Source organism: Corvus brachyrhynchos, unplaced genomic scaffold (assembly GCF_000691975.1).
Source record: "Corvus brachyrhynchos isolate BGI_N302 unplaced genomic scaffold, ASM69197v1 scaffold94, whole genome shotgun sequence".
Lineage (NCBI taxonomy): Eukaryota > Metazoa > Chordata > Aves > Passeriformes > Corvidae > Corvus > Corvus brachyrhynchos.
Genome location: NW_008238330.1, coordinates 10,639,826 through 10,660,066, shown reverse-complemented (window position 1 = coordinate 10,660,066; position 20,241 = coordinate 10,639,826). Strand labels below are relative to the sequence as shown.

Sequence of the window (20,241 nt, the reverse complement as noted above, 5' to 3'; positions counted from 1 at the left end):
TCATTGCAATAATATAGTTGAGTCCAGGGGTCCTGCAGTGACATTTATGACAGCTTTCTTTCACGTGCACATGTACCGCTATGTCCTAGTTGTGTAGGGCCTGCTCCAATGCTTTGAATTTAATTCCGTGTTTGGGGGGCCCGAAGAAGGAAGAAGAAGGGAAGAGCGACCTAACAGAGACTGTGAACACCCCATTGAGAGAGTTGTCCTATTACTGAGTGGAGGAACATAAAATGTAGCTCTTGCACATTGACTTCAGACATATTTTTGTTTGCAGAGATGCATATACCTTTTTTTAAGCTGTGGCATGCTGGCAGTAGAATGCACAGGGAGTTGATAAGTTTTCTGCCTATTGAAAATGGCAAAAAATGCTCTGCAAGGGTAGTAAATAGTCTTTGGAACAGGCTCATTATATGCTTGAGGAAAGCAGACTTTTAATTAGCTTTACTTTTGTCGTTCATACCTGATTGCTTTTTATTTTGTATACAATAAGTAGTTATGACAGATGCAGGCAAAAAGTTTTGATAGTTTTGATTCAACTTTGAAGCCAAGCCAGAAATAAAATGGTTTTGCCAAAAAGTAAAAAAAAAAAAAAAGGCAAACAGACTTGTGTGAACTAAGTTGGCAAAAGTAAATACTACAGTAGCTTTAGTTGCATTGATTACAAGAAAAAGAAGAGACAGCTGCGAATGAAGTCCAAAGGACAGCAGCTGTGGCCTGAAAAATCAATATATTAGAATAAATTGTGGAAAACACTGGCTGTAGTTGAAAAGCATGTTCTGTAGAGAAAATCTTTAGAAGTAGTTATTGTACGTCAGAACTTTCCCCTTGTATTCAGTGGTTTTTCTGCTTCTGTATATTTTTAATAATTTGTGAATGAACTAAAATGAAATTTTGAAGGTTTTTTTTCTTTTTTGTGGCATACTTCTAGACTTTTCAGTACTCAAAACACTTTAAGTGACAACACAGTAGCATTTAAGTCTGCCACCAAAATTAGTGCTATAATTTCTGTGCAATGTTAAGGTGTTTTTGATGATTATGAGCTTGTTTCTGTCCTGTATAATAAAGTTTTTAAAGGGTTTCCTTCCAACTCGCTGCCTCATTTTTCGTGTTGTGAGTTTGAAGGGCTAGGCTGGCACCAAATTAAACAGATCTCTCATCTCTGCTCTCTCTGTCTCCGTGAGACATGGAATAAGTAATAATAAACAGTAAAGACTAGATGAGCTTAGAAAATCTGCATAAATAAAAAATGGGATAAAAATCAAGTTTGTACAGAGTCGGGGGCAATTTTGATTTTATGCCAAGTGTCATAATTTTTAGAGAAACACCTTACAAATATGTAAGTTTATGTAATAATTTGTGAAAACAGCAAGCCATGAAAGGCAGGGTTCTTATAGGACTACATAGCGACATGATATGTGAGTAGAATTAATTATATCTAACTGTATCCAATGAAACTTCTAAAGTAAGGCAAAACTTTAAACAGGCATTTGTCATTACTTCCCTCTGTCAGAAGGTTGGACAGAATATATTTATCCTGCAGTGCCTGGGAGGACCACTAGTGCTTGGCTGCCAAACACTAAAGGTTTTCTAGCAAAATTATGTTCATGGCTGCAAGAAGACAAACTCACATTTGAACAAGTATGTTGGATTATGGTGACTACAAGCAGATAGCAGTGCTTAGGATGCACAGCCAAGTGTTTGCATGTGTACGTAAAAGTCATTTATATTCTTGTAAGCAGTGCATGAACACTTTTGTAGGTAGTTATTAGACATTCTTGTGAAAACTTGATCTTTCAGTTGATAGCCTAATGGACTGATACGTATTTTAATTTTCATTAAAACACATATACTTGAATTGATTTTGTGTGAATGTCACTGAAGAAAGAATGTACCTTGTGTGCAGGCCTATTAAATTTTGTCTTTCTGATCTTTTCTAGGCTGTGCTTTAAAAAAAAAAAAAAAAAAAATTGTAACAATTAGAGTGTTTCTTGGCATGAACTTGGAATGTCTTCTGAAGCAAACTTCCTTTTTTGAGCTGACTTAGCAAAGTGCCCTGTCTGCTCTGTAACATTCATGCTCTGAATGCAAGTTTGAAATGCAAAGAAGGTGTCTGTTTTAATACCACCGGCCAGGAGCAGTGAAAGGAGTGCAATTCTTCTTACCTTCGACATAATTCAGTGCTCCCAGTTCTTGGGAAGGGACTATGGAAAGAAGAGTCCTCAGTTTGGAAACAGCTAGTGATTTGTCTTTGATTTCAGGTCCTTGACCAGGTGAGATGCCTGACCAGGATGTAATGAGAGGATCATATTCTGAAGTAAAAAAACCCCCTAAGTAGAAATAGCTGAGGCAAACAATTTTCAGTATTTCTGTATATAACAGAGAATATTTTTTTCAAGTGCATGAATGGATGTTTTCTGTGAAATTTGTAATGACCGTTATGTTCTTTTTGATTCTCATACATATTAAAAAGCTGAGACATGAGATATACAGTAAGGCAGATAAATTTGATCAAAGTTGGTTTTCTTTTATTTGAAAAAAACCCCAAAAACGAAGAGATATGAGACTTAGTACTACCCTCAATACTTGTGAGGTGTGCTAAGGAAGGCTTGTGTAATTGTTTCCACTGGGAACACAGAATTTCAGTACTAGTTGAATGTTCACTACTCTAGGGCATGCCCATGCCAGTATGAGTAGGCGCATGGAGGCTGCACTGTGGTCCTGGGGCTCACAGTCTACAGATGCCCAGGTATCACTGAGCTACTTCCTAAATGTTCTACAGCACAGAGCAAAGTAAAGTGAGTTTACTTCAGGAGGTTTAAAATTGATTGAAACCCAGGCTCACCTCCATTGGAGAACACCGAGGGGAGGTCTGCAAATGGAGAACAATTGAAAATAACTAGGCTACACAATTACTTATGTGTGGTTATTACAGGAAGCTAATCTAACTGCACATAAAAGCTCTCAGTGTGGGTTGCTTTGACATTTGGTGTCCTGTATATACTGGAAAAGAAATTGCTGTTCTTTTGATTTCTTCAGATGAAGTACATTTAAGTGTTAAAGAACGCTTGTCCCATCTGGTGGGACAAAAAACCCAGATTGTTCATGAGAACTCTCACAAGTGTCTGGTCTGTTTTGAGCTATTTTAGCCAACAGACAGAATGCTTTTATGGTCAGCCATCAACTAACAAGATTTTAAAATCAATTATTTAGATATCAAATGCTACCTTGGCACAACTGTTACCTTCTAGCAATGACTTTTTAAGTAGATTGTACTCCAGAGAGAAATAAAAGTGTCTCTTGGCTGTTTGTGTGATTTATGCTTCAAGTGATGTGCATATCTTGAACAATAATATTTGCATACTCAATTCTATTTACAAGTGAAGCACTTTTTTTTTTTCTTTTAATTTCTAGTTAGTTCTGCTTCCATGATGGGTGGCATGGTTAAGATAGACCAAGTTTTAATGGATGGGACTAGTTGCTACAATATGGATGCTTTCTTGAGCAGACTTTATGCAGTTGAGGTGAGTTTTATGCATAAGTTATTATCAACTTTAGATATTACATGCTTACTTTTGTCTAGAGATTGAGGTGATCACATGTATAGATATTTGTAGATTGTTTCCATAAGTGAATGTTTAGTTCTAAACTGTAAGGCTAGACTAGAAATTAATAGCCTAGAATTTTAAGGAGATTCCAGTATGCTGAACAATCTATTGCTTTAACTTGGCTTCAATGTATTTGAGGTACCTCTTGTAATTTTTTAGCACATGCATATTGATGTTCTGGGCTGAGTTTTTTAATTGGATTATTTTTTGAATCCGAATTAAGAGCATTTGTGAGCTCTGTCTTAATTTCCTTTTAAAGAAGTAGGTTTTTATAATCTCAAGGGATGCTAGTCCTATAAACTCAGTACCTTGCATATGTGAACACCGCAGAGTACTACAAGGAGTTTTGCAAGTTCTTGTTCAGCAACCTTTTGCTAGAGAAAGGGCTTGTGGTGAGGGAGGGGACTTTGTAATTACTACAGACCTCTCTCTTAATCATCCATATGGTTATGTCTTACTTTGCTCACTGAAGATCATTTTCTTAGCCTTGGTCAGGATGGACAAAGCATTGTCTGTAACATCTCTTCCTTTTGCATGCATTCTTCTAATGTCAAAAGTTAGTATTGTTCTGAGGATATGAGACAGCAGAGGATTCCAAACATATCCTTGTAAAATGAAGTCTTCCATTTCTAATTGTCAGTGAAGACTTGGATGAGAGAGGAGTGCTCTAAAAATAACTGTTCCAGGAGCAGTACCTTCTACATCTTAATACCTGACCAAAGTCACAGAATCATATAAATTGGTGATAAGCAGGGATCTCTGAAGGTCACTTGGTCCAGCCTCCAGCTCAATGGGGGCTACTGCCAGGAGTAGATTAGGTGAAGTGTGGCTTTGACTTGCTGAGTCTTGCAAACCTCCAAAGGAGGTTTCACAACCTCTTTGAGCAAAGTAGCACTCCAGCATGGTCATTTTGCTCTTGGGCAGGAGGTTCAGCTAGTAATCAGCTGGTGTTTCATAAGCACACAGCTCTAGGTGGAACAAGGAGGAATTAATCTCTCAAACTGTAAAACTTACACTGTAAATCAAAACATTCTACATAAGTAGGTTTGCTGAAGAAAGCATGAAGGGGAAATTCTGTGCTGGTTTCCTTTAATCATTTCAAAGCACAACAGAGGAATTTGAAAATCAGTTATACAGACATGACTGCAAGCCAACACATCTCTTTTGGAAACAGCAGAATTGCTGCTCCTCATTTTGCTGATCATGTCATGAGGAATCTGAAGCAGCAATCTGAACAAACTGCAGCTTAGGCAATGCTTTATCAGCAAAACAGTTATGGATTTTTGGTTAGCAGCATATCGACCATGTATTTCAGTGTATTTGGCAGTTTTATCCTTTAATCTGCTTGTAAACCCTTTTCACTGGCTTGTAAGATAGGCTTTCTCAAAATATGTAAACTGCAGAGGTGATTTTGTGTAATGTTACACTGAGGTGAGCATCTCTTGTGGTTAATATGATGCCATTTTTTCATATTTGGTCTATGGGAAAAGTTTGATAAGAATGTAGTTATTGATTTCAGTAAAAAAGGGCAAGAACAGAGTAGGTCAAGCTGGACACAAGTAGATAACCACAGTAGGGGGTTTCAAAATACTTTTGAAAGTTGGAATGAACCCAGTGAAGTCTGCATTGGGGCAGTGAAATGTACCGAACACTATTGCTTTCAGAAGTAATTCCTGATTTCTGCTGGAAATAAGACCAAGTACATGGGAATAACAGTGATAGAGCTCCTTTGAGATACTCTTGGTTTTGCTGTGCGTAGAAACTCTTCAAGATTCTTTCAAACTATTTTCCACTGGAAATTTAGTGTGCATTTTGCAAGAAAATTTGCCTATGTCCTTGAGTTTCAAGAACAAGCAATTGGTTTAAGTTGCAACTCCTGCATGATGGAATACACCTGAAAATTTGCAATATTTGTTCCAACAATCCAGCAAGATTCAATATCTAGTTGTCAGGAATTCACCTGCCTTAGAGATGAGTGCCTGAGGGCAGGTTTTGCAGGTGCGACTTCGCTGCTGAGCCCTGCTGTCTAGGTCTGCTTATCTAGACATGGACTTCTTGCTGCAGTTGAGTATGCAGGCTGCCATGGGCATTAAGCAGTTCAAATTGTGTTCTCACATTTTAATAACAGCAAGTTCCTGCCCTTCCGGGGCTGGATGATAATAAAATTACTGTGTGGAGATGGAGGGAGGACAAATGAAAAAGCTGAAAAGCTACATGTGACAAGCAATATGGAGGAATAAAACATTTCCAGGGCTTTCATTTGTGCTGCATTATGGGAAATGGATGAGAAATGGTTTCTTTGTTCAGTCAAGATTTTGTTATGAGGCAGCTAGGTCACCAAGGTTGACTTAGAGTGAAAACAGGGGAATATTGACGACCCCTCATTGCTAGCCAAAAGCAGGGGAGAGGAAACAGCAGTTCATTTAAAACTGAGAAGCGTAAAATGTCACAGAGGACAAGCTTTCTGTTTCATGAGAAAACCTAGGTAGAGGACTTCTTGTTCTCACTGTGAGTAGGCATCAGACTTGATTGTACGTACAGTCATAGATGTGCCAGGTAAAAGCTGTCCCATTAGCCATGGCCTTCCCTTGCAATCCATGCCAGCTTAGTAGTACTTGCATCCACTTATTGCATTGAAAAATAATGACTGAGAAGTTTGTGTTTCTTTCCATCTCTCTTTCCTCCCTCTAATAGATTAAACATTTTCTGTCTCTGTAAGAAATGAATCAATAAAAATGGCTGGAACTCCTTGAAATGTTCATCATGGTTTTTTTTTCAGTTAAAGGGTTTTTTGATGACAGCACTTCAAGTCTATTATGTAGTTAGGAATCCTAACCTTCCCCTAAGGTAGGTAAGTAATATTCTCTCCATTTACAGCTAGTTAAACTGCAGAAAAGCAATAAAGTAGCTTATCAAAAGCAGCGCAGCATCATTTCGTGAGAGGAATCTGGGACTCACAAGTTTCTAATGACACTGGAGTGTATTTTTGAAAGACTGTGCTGCTGGGTCCTGACATAATAATATGCACATAAAATTTGCAGGTAGCCACCCAAGTGAACAAGAATGCTGTTTTTTGTATTTCTTGACTGTTTCCACATGCCAGCCATATGCCACTCATTTAACCAGCACCATTTGCTAGTATTTTTGTTAACTCAGGTTTTCTGAGTCCTTTGTCATCAATACACTGAGAATGTCCTAAATTGCTAGCAAAAGGGCAAGAGTCAACTTCACTAAGCAACTTCTTGAGGCCTTTTCTTCATTGGGTACAGATCCCTCTGCAGCATGTACCAAAGACTAATTGATTCCTTGGTACTGTAAAACCTACCTGTGATGGAATGGGATGAAATTCTTCAAAGGGTTAAAATAGTAATCTTCTCTCCCTGGTAGGGCTCCTTTTAAGTATGTTTGTTTATACCTTTTCAGATTGTCTCCATTCATCATTTTTCAATGCCTTGTTTTCTTTTCGCTTTTACTGTTTAAAAGTTACTGTGTTTTTTCTGCAAACAAGGAAAAAGAGTTTCTACATAAAGAGCGCTGTGGAATATTACCTCTCTGTGTTCAGAAAAATATGGAAACAAATGCAAACAACTAAGTGTACAAATTTTGAAAAAGAAAAATACTGTGCATATATATAAGCAAATAAATATATCTGCATACATAGGTAAACACACATGCCCATGCATACTTTTCCTAAGTCACTACAGCTGCTCTAGATGCATCTTGTTCACAATTGTATTTATGATATTATCAACTCATGTACATCAACACTTTATTTTTCTTGTATCAGAGAAAAAAAAATGGTTTTAGATGAAGTTGACATTGTATGATAGGTCCAGAAAAGAAGGGGTACTTGTTTTATGGTTGAATGCTGGCATAAGGTCCTTGAAAGCATAAGGTCCACCTAGCTTGTAGTTTTTCCAATCTCTCTGAGCTGGAGCTGCAGGAATTAAGTCCCTACAGCGCTCTAAAAAGAAAAAGTGGGACAGCACAAAAGACAGCACAGACCTTGATAAACACATCAGAGGACCTATTGATCCAGAAGTATTAAAATTGCTTGGAGTTTGATATGAGGAAAGCATGCAGTTATTTGTGTAGGTTCTGTTGGACAGCAGCTCAAAGTCAGTTCATGTTTAGGGCCAGATGATTGAAAATAGTATATGGCCCACATGGACAGGTGCCTTGAACCCTTGATATAATAATGCCTTTTTTCTGGCCAGTGAAGATGGGATAGTTAGAGACATATTGATTCTTGATGCAAGTTTGCTCTCTGCATTAAAAATTGGGCATGGAATGTTGCTGTTGGTCCAGGCAACTCATATCTGACACTGCTAGCTAGCCAAGGCATGCATGAGGTAGCAGAAGGTAAAACTTTTAAACTCCTATCTGCTCAGGACTTCTTTTACATTGACTCAAGAACAGGATAAATTGTACAGGGTTGTAAGTGAAATTCTTCTACCTCTCCCTTCTGGATACAGTCACAGCTTAGTAATCTCTTAGCTGTGTAATACAAGAAAGAGTCAACACTGAAACTTAAAAAATCCATACTTCAGTGTTACTCTTGTGGTATCTTCTGCCCATCTGACACTGTCTTTGGTGCCTTGTACAGAGAAATTCTGGTCTCATACACAGATCATTTTTTGTTAAGCTAAGCAATCTCTGGAGCAGGAGATGGGCGACTTTAAAAAGCATGTCATGGCTTTGCAAGAGTATGGCTTTGAAATTGGGAGAGAATGTCTGTGGGCTGGCATTTCTCAGCGGAACATTAACAGTTGGTCATGATCTCCCAAATATACCTTGGAGTTTTTTCATCCTGGTACCTAATTTTTGCACCTCTAAAAGATGGCACCCCCAGCCCTTGATATCACATTCGTCTCCTCAGTCTTGACTCTGAGGTAAGACTGCCATCTATTGAATCCTCAACATTATCTCCCCCAAAATTTAGCTTTCTACCTAAATACTGACCAGTTGTAGTCCTGCTTTTTTTTATGGGATCTGATAAGATTGGAGGCCTCCCTGGCATGCCTTCAGGCTAGATCACCTTGCAAGCAGAGATCAAAGTGTCAGAAAGTAGCAGCTGAGCAAGAGCTCTTACCTTGCTGCACTGATTCTTTTTGCACTGAAAGGAGCCATTACAGATGCATCTTTCCAGAACGTGGTTGTCAGATGCATTTTTTGAGGGCTTGTCAACTGCAGTAGGATGCAGCTGTCTTCCATCAAAGAGAATTTCAGGCACTTGAGGATAATAGAAAGAAAGAGATAAGAATAACTTTCAGAAAACACAAAATTGGAACATGATTATAAGAAAAAAACCCTTCCATTCAGCTCATTGATTCCTCTCAATGGTTTTTCTCTGCTTTATATGCAAGAATACTATCAAGTGTAATAAGATTCGTACCCTGCACAGTAGTAGCAGAAATTTTTAAAAACACTGGCAGTATGCAATTCTGAAATCCTGCCTTCTCCCTAGACACCACTTCACCTTAATAGTTTGATAATGTGGAAATTCCATAAGCACAACACTTGAAATTTAAAATTTTTTTTTGCTTTTCAAGATGTATTAAGAGCCTGCTCCAAGGCCCATGGAAATCATCTGCTGAATGCAGCGGACTTTTAAATAAGATTCCCTCATTTAAAGAAGAAAACTGACCACAGCCCAAGGTTGTTTGAAGACATGTCTTTTCTGGATGCCAGTGCATTGGGGCTCTAGCAGTTTAGCTAAGCTGACAGGCCTTGAACATTCTTTGTTAACCTCCAGGGACTTCCCTTGCACAGCCAACAAGGGCCTGTGCGGGAGGATGGTGAGGAGGCTGACTGGCTCTAGACACGCAAGGATCACTACCAACCTAGCGCCTGTTGAGTTTTCAGACATTCCTTCTCCAGGCACTGGACAAGTTTAAAAACTTAATTTCACTTGACATATTCTGTGTATCTGTCTAGAGGACCTCTGTAAGGCTTTCCTTCCTTAGCAGTTTTCCCTGGAATATGTCCTCTGTATAATCATTTCCAATGGTATCACCTCTTTTAAGCAAAGTCCTAAATACCATGCACTGCAGGATGGAGCTAAGCATCTAAGATGTCTGAGTTTAAGTTGTGAATCCCCAGAATATTAAGGATTCTTATTATTTTATGTTGCCTGCAATGGAAACGTTTGCAGCTATGCCAGCTGAAAAAGAAGGTGAATCACAGGCCCAGTTCTTCTTTGCTCTCCCAGAAACTGATGAGAATTACTGGGAGCACTCAATTCCAAAGTGTGGTATATTCCCCTTCAGTGATAAAGCAGCAAAGCTTTGGATTTAGGAAGGATAATGCTTTCCTATTCAGGCACCATAAATGAGATAACCCATCCCCATCAGAAGGCAATGGAAAAGACAAGGACCAAAGGTTAGCATGAATCTTATGCTAGTTTGTTATTGCCTGGACATTGGAAATCCACTGTGCTGTGCTCACCTTCTACAGCCCAAGGAGCAGAGGCCTCATGTTGTTCTGCATGTAGTAGTCACTTGTGGCCCTTCTCCCAAGGCTGTATGAGCAGTGAACTCCTACGGGAGCCAGAATTGCTCGGCCATTGTAAAGTGCAGTATAAGAGATGGAAATGTCCTCATCCCTTAGGGAGATAAACTGGACGGACACAGAAATGAGAACAAAAGGTTTTGCAGTGGATTGAGCAAATAATACATTTTACCACAAGGAGGATCAGCTCATATTGGGTGAACATATTGCTCAAAAAGGTACGTTAAAGCACATAACTATTCACGCATGGACTTGTATGCTCCAGTGTTCTGTCTGTTGGTGGTCTTGTCACCCACTTTTCTCACTTATACACAGGCAAACGTGGGCTTCACCCAACCTAATTCTGCACAGTGATCCTGTACAAGGCCTTTCAGCGCAATAAAAGTACCTGTGCAACAACCTCTATCTGAACTGCATCTTGCAGGGGCGGGACTGACAGAAAATAACCTCAAAACTGAAACATGATTTTCTTCCTTGCAAAATCTCCATTTTCTCTCAGTCATGCTTGGGGGTTTTCATTCAGACATCAATAAAATCTTCCCTGACTGCCAGGCACCCAGAGAATGATGATGGCCCAAGAGCTCATTGTGTGCTCCAAATGGCAGTATCTTGTCCGTTTCTTGACTTCAAAGTCTAAGGGAGATTTGGTTCCCCTGAGCACATTGGGTAAAAAACTGGGAAGTAGTTGGGCATTTACAAAAATAAATTTCCCCACACTTGGTGTGAAGTATTAGCCAGAAAAACCAACTAATGAGTTAATGTATGTGTTTTATTCCTCCTGAGGCAAATATGAATATGGATCATCATTTGTTCATGCTGGACAAAGAATTTGCATAACTTTAATAGGGCTTTCTATTAGTTTGTGACAAATAACAAAATGACAATATATTCATCGTTCCAAACCCATTAAGCCTGTCAGCTTTGCAAATGATTGATAAAATGCTCTGATTTAGACTTGCACATTTCATGCACATTTTACTACAACCACTGTTTCATGTATGAGGCACGGCATTCTCACCAGTTTCTCATCAGGGATAAGTAATTGGCCAGTTAAGTCATTGGCCATGATATCTTGTAGAGTGGAGTTAAATCAGTGATAGTCTATCTCTGAACAATTTGAATCTTAATGTGGGGTAAATTAAGCTGCCTCTTTGCAGTTGCCTTCATATGGAATCCTCTGGTTTGAATAATGGAAAAACTGAATTTGTCAGTCAGGTAGGACTTTAGTTCCCTTTATTGTCACAGATTTGTTTCCAAACTGGGTTCCACCTCTACGTTTATTACTGAAAAGAAATTACCAGTTTGGTTGATAGAATAATGCCTCCCTTATTTATGGCTGAAGCCTGACATCTTGGTAGCAGGAAGAATTTTGTCAGGATGAGAACTCCAGGACTTGATTTTGGAGCTTTGACAGATTACTTTCCCCCAGTAATTTTGGCTTCTTAGTGCTAGGAGTTGAACTAATAGTGGCAGTCCAGTAGTGTCTATAGGTTTTGAGCTGTACCAGATCTCCACTGTATCACAGACACTGTATAAACCCATAGTGGGGAAAAGTCCCAATCCTGCAGAGACTGCAGTATAAACAGGCAAGATGATGGGTAACAAAGAGGAAATGGTATCTCTGTTTTTCAGATGGGGTTTCACTATTCACACAGGATAACAGAACAGTAAGGCTGTTTTCAGAAGTGTGGAGAAATAAAGCATTTTGCCAAATGTCAAAAAGAGAATTTTTGTTAGAGTAGGGTATAAGCCGAGGTTTCTTGAGTCCCAATACACTACTCTGATCAAAAGACAATCTTCCTGCTTTGTGATTTCTAAACAAAATTCAAGCATATCTCCCATAGGCTGGAAGCTAAGTAACATTCTTCTAGCAGATGAAGAAAAGCACTGTATCAAGTGGGGAAGGGGCAAAAAGTAAACAGAGATCATAAAAATAAATTAGCTTTTCTTTTTTTCCCCTCTAAATAATTTACAAATATCTTAGCAACACTGCTAAAAATGTAAGAATTGTTTCTGTTTGACTCAGAGCACTGCCTCATGGTTAGAATATCTCGTTTTAGCACTTAGGGTTAATCTGGCTGCTTGGATAAGAAGGAACAAAAGAGGTGAAGTGTGTGTTTAAGCTCCTAGTAACAAAAATTGTGTATGTGACTGAGGTTTGCTGTTTACACTCCTGGATCACTTTTCTGCATTCCTGTGCTGGCAGTGGGTGTTCCCTAACTCAGGACTGAATGTTTTTAGCAAAGGCCCTCCTTGAAATATGCAGCAAACTCAAATCCTTATTTTTAAAATGAGCCCAAGCCCAGGTATTTTTCCATAGAGGCAGGGACCTCCAGCAGGGGAGGTACAAAAGCACCGTTAAACCCATAAGTTCCCTTAAAAAACCAGAATCATAGAATCATTTAGAAGGGAAAAGACCTTTAAGATGCTCAAACCTGACCATAAAAAAAGCCAAACCCAAACCTTTTTGGTTTTGAAGAAGCTGATAAAATATAGTTTATCTATTCCTGACTCATCCTTTGGTTATGAGTCAGACAACACATATGCAGAAGCAGTAGCAGGACCACGAAAAGTCCTGACTTGGACTACATTTTCCACTGAATCTGTGGAGCTGCACCCAGTTTCCAGTAGTGAGGAATTTGGTGTGATGTCATGTGGCAGTTCCAGGGGCAGATTGTGGAAAACAGAGAAGCAGGAACTTCTACAAGCATTAGTAAATTTGATTTACAGCCTTGGAAAGAACTTGGATTAATGTAGTGGCAAAACTATACATACTTTAAGCAAAAGAAACATAAACCTGTGTTTCTATAGTTTTAAGTAAGAAAATGTATTGGGTGATATGGTGAAGGGTTTTAAGTATAGTAATGTGATTTTATAGTTTAAGTTAAGAATTCAGATGTTATGATAGAAGAATATGTGTGTACGCGAACTAATAAGTCATTGGTTGTGGAACAGACGCAATGCAGTAAAAAGTACTAAAGGTGACAGGTTTTAAAGTCAAAACAAAGTTTCGTGTTAATTGCTTATTGGACTAAAAAGTTATAAATTACGATGTAAATTATGGCGACTTGTTACTAAATCACGGCCTTTGAGACTGATGCCTTGTTTGTCTTTAAGTAATAAATTGTGATAATCGTGATCGTCCCATCTCTTGGATAATAAGGTGCCGACAAAATAACGAAAATGACACAGATGAGGAGGGCAGTAATGTTGCCTCTGCTTCGCCAGAAAGATTTCCTGATGACAAAAGCAAAATGTCAGCCCTGATTGTGGAGTTTTCCCAGCCCAGCATGGAAAAATGAGTCGTTGAGCATTTCTTTTTGGTGCTCTGTGAACTTTTTGTAGGTGGATCATGTGTTCATACGCTGAGAAAGGAACAGACTTGGCTTTTCACACCACATCAGAAGAGCTTGATTGCTTTTTTGGAGGGAATGCGCCCGGACACCATCAGGGGATAAGTAGTAACCAGCTGGTGAGAGGTATTTAGAACAGAGACACATTTGGCGATTAAGTTTTGACTGTTTCACTGATGGCCTTCAGCCTCCTTTCCTTAATGGGGCAGACTTGGCAGCATGGAGGAGTCGGAACACCTGTCTGTTGGCTTCCCCTGCTCTGGCTTCAACATCGTTTGAAACACTGGACATCTGCTGCTAGACCCTGTCTTTGTGAGCACTTGCATACATTTTCTAATACTTGCATATGAGATAAATGCCAAATTCATCTGGGGCAGGGTGTCAGGAGTCAAAAACTGAAGCTGAACACCTTGGCCTCTGGAGCAATCAGTGAGCTTATTTAAAAAGAGCTGCAGAACAGTAGTGCAGTGGGTCTCAGCTGTGATGCATGGTAGGCTTGTGCAGACTCTGAAAACAAGATGTAAAAAGCACCTGCATTTAATCAGTCTGGGGAGAGTTGTCTCTGAGCTTTATCAGGACTTCTGATCAACTGCTGGTGCCTAACAACAACCAGGGAGGTACTGGGAGTTGTTATTTCACTGGCAAGATATAATGCTGTTGTTAATTTAATGCTCTTTAGATTGTTTAATTTGGAAATTCAGATTTAATCAAATGTCAAACTCACTGTCCAAATTCCTAAATTAAACATGAATTGTTTGGAAGCTTCTCCAGAACTGCTGTTTGTTTCATCAGTCCCAGAGTCACTTTTATTGGTTGCAGAAGCAACCGTTATGCAACAAGGTAATTTGGCCCCTACTACAGGAGTAGGAATAGCTGTCTTGAGACATTCTGAGCCCATTTTCTGTAAGAACCTGTGATTTTTAATAACATCACCAAAGTCATTTTGGTGGGGGCTGAGCAGGAGTGGAATAAAAACCCACAAAAGAAAGGGCAATTCCCATTCTTATTAAGGCACTCATTTGGTCTCCGTATCTTGATGTTTGTCTGCTTAATGACTGTCATCTCCTCGATCCTCCCGAGGGTATTCATGTTTGTCTGCTTTTATAAGGAATGAGTCATCGAGTTTGGGCATCTTTGTCACATAAAAGCATCTACAAAGGTCTGAATGCTAGGGTTTGTTCTGTTGGTTAAAATCATGCTGTGGGATTCCTCTCTGCAAGCACTGTGCTGCCTAAAGTGGTATGTAATAGCTTTGCAAAAAAGGGGGAAGACCAGACTTGGAATGTAAATATGTATGATTATTTGTTAACAGTTGAAGCTCTGGAGCAACTTTTTGATACTGGAGTTTTTGGTGTAGTGTTGTACATGTCTGAGTGCTACAACACTGCAGTCTGGTTCCTTGTTAACAGCAAGGGCTTGTGTGAGCTGAGTGTTGCTGAAAAGCCTGTCCCACTTCTGCTTGTGAACGGTTCACAACAGATATACAGGTCCATCTGGTTTTTATTGACCTCCTTCCTCACTGGCACTTTGTAACGGCATTGAGGATGAGCTGTGAGACAGTAGCTGTTCTAGATTAGAGTACAAACGCCATGTGTCTCCCCCATGTTGTCCTTCTGAAGAGTTGAAGGATTGGAGCAAGGGCTTTGCACAAGCCTGTTATTGCATAAATGCGTGTGCTATCAGAACAGTTTTCAGGACAGTGTGGTTTCTGACCTTTTGTAAATCCAGAACAAATGAAACAGTTTTATTTCATACTTTTCTTAAGCTAACTGAAAGCATAATTTAGTCCTTAATGCAGTGTATAAGAAATAAAATGGTCATTAAGTCCCTTAAAATAGTGACATTGTACTCAGTCCAGGAGGACTTACTGAAACGTACTCTGCTCCTCAGCATCACAGACAATGCAAACCCCCCTTGCTCAAAAAATAGTCTTAATCAATACCACTCATATTTGTATATTTGTTGCATTTATGATTGTCTTCCAACTTTTCTTAATATAAGCAGCTGGCTGTAGTTCACTAATTCTGTTCTTGTTGCTACTGGCAGAAAGGCAGTTAAAAATGTGTTGTGTTAGTGCAGAATGGGTTTTCAATATGCACCTAAATTTCGGCCTGACCCATGTACTTTTTTATGCCAAGAACACTGAGACTCGTGTCCCACAGCTGTTCAGAGATTGTCAGTGGTACCAAAAAACTTGCATTCTGGTCAGAGTAAAAAGAGATGAATCTTCACTGCAGTGCTGCAGGAGGTACTGGGGATGCTTCGTTGAGGCAGTTGTAGCATTTGGTATTGATGGGACCCTTGGCCTTGCCAGATCCATCGCAGCTGGAAGTGACTGAAAATTTCTGAGCCTAAACCTGTGAAAGTGTTTTTGTTTGTGTGTAAGGTGGGACTTCCCTCAGTTCAGCTGAGCTGTTGAACATCATCAGAAGCCAGCAAACAGCTGCTGCTTACCTCTTCCTCACTCACTCTGTAGTTTTTGACCTGTAACTTTAATTTTGTTTCAGCCTTATTTTTACTCAAATGCGACTCAGACTTGTCGCTGGCACCTGCAGTATGTGGAGCAGGAAAGAAGGGAAAGCAGGAGGGAGAAAGGGATAGGAAAGGAGCTGGCAGTGTGGTCAAAGCCAGATGGTATATGAGTATGTTTGGGGAATGATATCTGGCTTCTGAGAATATTTTATACCCTTGTTATTTAATTTTTTTTAAATGACATAGGAGTCTGCAGTTAATATTGCTTCATCACCAATGTGTAACAGCTAAAATGTGTTCTTTCTAGTGCTGCAGAAAGCTGTGTCCCAACTAAAGTGTGAAGCAACGTGTCAGAAAAGCAAAGTGACATACTGAGTCCTGAGCAAGACTTTTCTTTTTTTGCTGAAGGGTAATGAAATCTGAAAAACATGGAAAGCTGTTTTGGTTTAATAAATCTTGCTTTAGTGCAAGACTGGTAAAGGGCAATATGAGTATGCTGTGAAGTGGACGTACAGAATGGGTAATTTAATTTTGTTGCTGTTGTAATCTGCTGGGCATTTTTCCAAAACAAGAGTAGGGAGTAACTGGCATATTTCATTACAACTGCCCAGATGACTAAGAGGAGATTAAGCCTTTAATTACAAGATGGAGCATCCTGAGCCAGCATTACAGCTTGTGACTGAAGCCACAGTCAGTCCTAGAAAAATCTAGAGGGTCTCAAATAGATGACCTGTATGTACCTGCTAAAGACTTTACATCTTGCCTATTTACATACTTATTTTATTGAAATTATACAAATATATGTGTAAGAGGATTAATATTTTCCATGAATTGGAAATATTGTCATGCATCTGGTCTCCTAGCCATGTGGCATTGAAACAAACTGACAGCTAGTTCTTTTCCTCTATGTTTGCATATCAGCAACATAATTTTTAAAAGGTGCTAGCCTGTGTGGATAGGACCTTTAAACACCACATTTAAACCCCTTGTCTCCTTTTTGACTTTTCCCTTCAAATTAGCAAGGCTGGTTGCTGTCAGCTGTTGTGAATGGTTAACATTCTTGCTGATCTTACTTGCCATCGGACTGTCAAGATAGGAGATGACATGCAATACTCATGTAAAAGTGGCAGAGAGAAGATTTTTGGTATTTTTTTTTCCCTTGTTGTAAAATAGTTAAAAAGCCAAATGGAGAGAAGATATCAAGTACCAAGAAGGGCTGTCTTTTGACAATATTTCATCAAACCAGTCTGTATGAAGGAGCTGATTTCTCTTTTACCCAGAACATTTATATGGAATAATGATCTATCATTTGAATGTTTTGGTTTTTAGGGAGCTCCTTCAACTCTATTTGTCTCTGATGGGAGTTGGAAGGGCTCAACTTATTACAGGAAAAGAGCCCTAAAATTATGCCTTTAGGCACAAGACTTGGGCAATTAAATTTGGGACATTTTCAGTAAATTATGCTGGAATAGTAGCTAGAGCAGAGTGAAAAAATTTATTCTGCTAGTTCATATACATATGTTGAAGATTTGGCATGGAAAGCTGTATTGTGCCAGTATTGGATGGTCTGCCAGCAAAATGAATGAGATAAGCATTCAATGCCATAACGCTGGGGTATTGCAAGCAGTACCTGGCTGTGAAGAACTGTCATTCTCTGTCAGCTGCACAAAGCTGCAGGATGTGGGTGATTTTATTACTCAGATACCTTAAGGCCTGGAGCAGCACTCGACTTTAACAAAGCTCTGGTGGTGTGGATGGTTCTGTTCTCCTGCACCGGGAGCAGGGTGCATTAAAAGCGGCAGTTGAAAACAGCCATCAAGTCAGACCTTTTTTAACACACACTCAGTGTGTTTTCCTCACGTGTCTCACTCTGGTTGGCATGAGGTGGCCTCTTCCTGAGAGAGGTCTCTAAGAAGAAAGCATAAGTGCAGGGTTTTGAGACATTACAGTATGTTTGTCTGAGACAGCAAGAATGAAGTGGTTGCCGACATGTCAAATGTAGTTGAGTGACTGAAATATGGTGACCATCAGGAAAGACCTAAAAATGAGCACAAAATTCAGCTTTAATGGGATTACTGTGAAAAATGGTGTCCTGTGTGTGTGCAGTTTTTGATGTTGCTACTCAGAAATCCTCTGGATGACAAAAAGTGTTATGGAGAAGCTCTAATTTTGCATGGGATAAGTGCACTTTCTCTTTTGAAATACAGCATACGCTGGCAATGGCCTAGTGAGTTGATACTCTTCAGCATCTCAGTTCAGGCAACACTGCTGTTACATCAGTGGGATTTTTCTGCAACTTAATTGTCACTTAATAAGAGGAGAGGATGTTTTCAAAAGTGAAAATATCCCTGCTAGCTTCTTTGGAAAGGAGTTTTATCTTGAGAGCTTTGAAGTTAACATTAGAGAAGTCAGTAAACTAGCAAGCATTTTGGTATGTAAAGGTCAAGGATAACTATTAGATAGAGTGGCTGGCAGAGAAAATCCAGGCATTTAGCAGTGAATTCATGCCACGGTGAGTTATGATCAGGCAGTTAAATAGCAGGGTGATTTGCATCATCCTTGTGGCACCGCTATGCTATTAACCATTCCTCCTAGTGTCCTCTACAACAATGTTTTTGAGAGTTTGTATTTAATTGCATATATATCCTGAGGCCCAGACTTCTTCTTCTTGTGTGAGTGGCTTGGCAAGGATATCAAGAGCTGCAGGATAGGGCGCATTGCTTTAGCATAAGAAATTCAAAGACTACATTAAAGTAGCTCTTTCCATTATTTGTTCTTATGTATTCTGCTTTTCATCCTTTGAACATGACAGGAATTTATTTTCTTTTCCCCAATAGCAGAGTGCATTGTGAGCACTGTATATGTCCCTCAGCTATGACTGAAAAATAAAGGAGAGAACAGTTGCAGCTATTCCGTAGCCAGCGGCAGCAATCACTGCATGCTGCGTCGCCTGCTTGGCAGGCTCTACAGCTCCCTGCTCAGTAGCTGGTGCAATTACCTCAGTTTATTTATGGTTATGGGGGTACATAAAGAGTAAATTTGGGGAAAATGTCCATTTTCATGGTATACCTGGAAGCCTCAGTCACTGCACAAACTCAGCAACCTTACCTCTGTTAAGGCAGAAGCTGAAAACCCATCCATTCCAACCCAGCTATAGACATCTTTCTTGGGCGTGCTTCTCTTGTGACCTCACATCTGTGTTCTCAGTGATCAGCCACATTGAAAAAGAAAGGCAGGCAGCAGAGGGTACATCCTAGCGTTGTAGTTTGGTTTAGGAATCTGGTTTGGATGAGAATCACTCCAGTTGTCTGCGCTTCTTACGCTTTCATTCACAGCAGTCCTGGTGCTTATGAACTGGACTGCTTTTGGATAAAACTAAAAGAGAAGCTGCACCTCTGTATGCAAATTTCTCTTATTCAATCCATGGGAGACTAAAGCAAAGCTAATCCCAAGTAAACTGCCCTGAAACAATAGGATGTGGTTTCTGGACCTTTAGCAACGCTGCCATACAAAACTAGTCCGATTTGGCTACACTACTTGCTTAAGAGATGTAGCCTGGAACTACTGAGCTCTGTAGAGCAACTCGTTCTGTGGAGTTCAGCTCAAGCCTTCATGCATCTCTACTGCCATGTAGAAGACTCCTTATTCAAAACCTCTCTTGATGGAGGTGGTGATGGTGATTGTCTCAGCAGCCCCTAAGTACTCACAGCAGGGCAGGGTGAGAGGACCTCAGACACCAGCAGATTCACAGCTGCCCAGGGAGGAATGCTTTCTTTATCCTACAGTAACTGTGGTCCTTTGAAGGTGGATGATCCATATGAACTCCACTTTCATTTAACCTCAGTGTTGTGGTGAAATGCCACCACCAGGACTCTGGATTTGTTAAGGAATGGAAGAACAATTGCGACTTCTTCATTTCACATGCTGTGAATTAAAAGTTGCTGAATACAACACAGGATACAAGTACTTCCTGAGTAACAATGTTTGTTACTACTACCGTCTGGATGAAACAGGACAGATTATTGTAGGTATATAGTTGTTAAATGGTGTTGGGGTTTTAGGAGCTCTCTTGGTTTTTTGGGTTTTTTTTTCCTGCTAAAGGAATTTTCCCCCCATACATGCCGCTAGGGGAAGAAATGGCTAGGTACTTAAGAAAAACAAAAGAGCTGGGTGCTCTTTTTGTTTCACCTGTGTGTGTGGTCAGTCGGTCTCGGCGTTCGGACAGAGAGGGTGGCTGCTGTCTTTGGCTGCTTTTCCTTCTGCCAGAGAAACCCCGGGATCCCAAGCCCGCCTTCCCT

At 39.8% G+C, this 20,241-nt stretch overlaps 1 protein-coding gene across 4 annotated transcripts in view; it reads left to right on the top strand.

The window, feature by feature from the left end:
• Positions 1–20,241, top strand: part of TMEM108 (transmembrane protein 108) — a 165,235-nt gene that overhangs the window by 29,647 nt on the left and 115,347 nt on the right. Inside the window, exon 1 of one of the 4 annotated variants that reach the window (XM_017734538.1) lies at positions 3,415–3,524. The exons of the other annotated variants lie outside the window; for them this stretch is intronic. The gene's annotated coding sequence lies outside the window, so the exon portion shown is untranslated. Of the gene's footprint in view, positions 1–3,414; positions 3,525–20,241 lie in introns of those variants that run through there. 4 annotated transcript variants of the gene reach the window in all.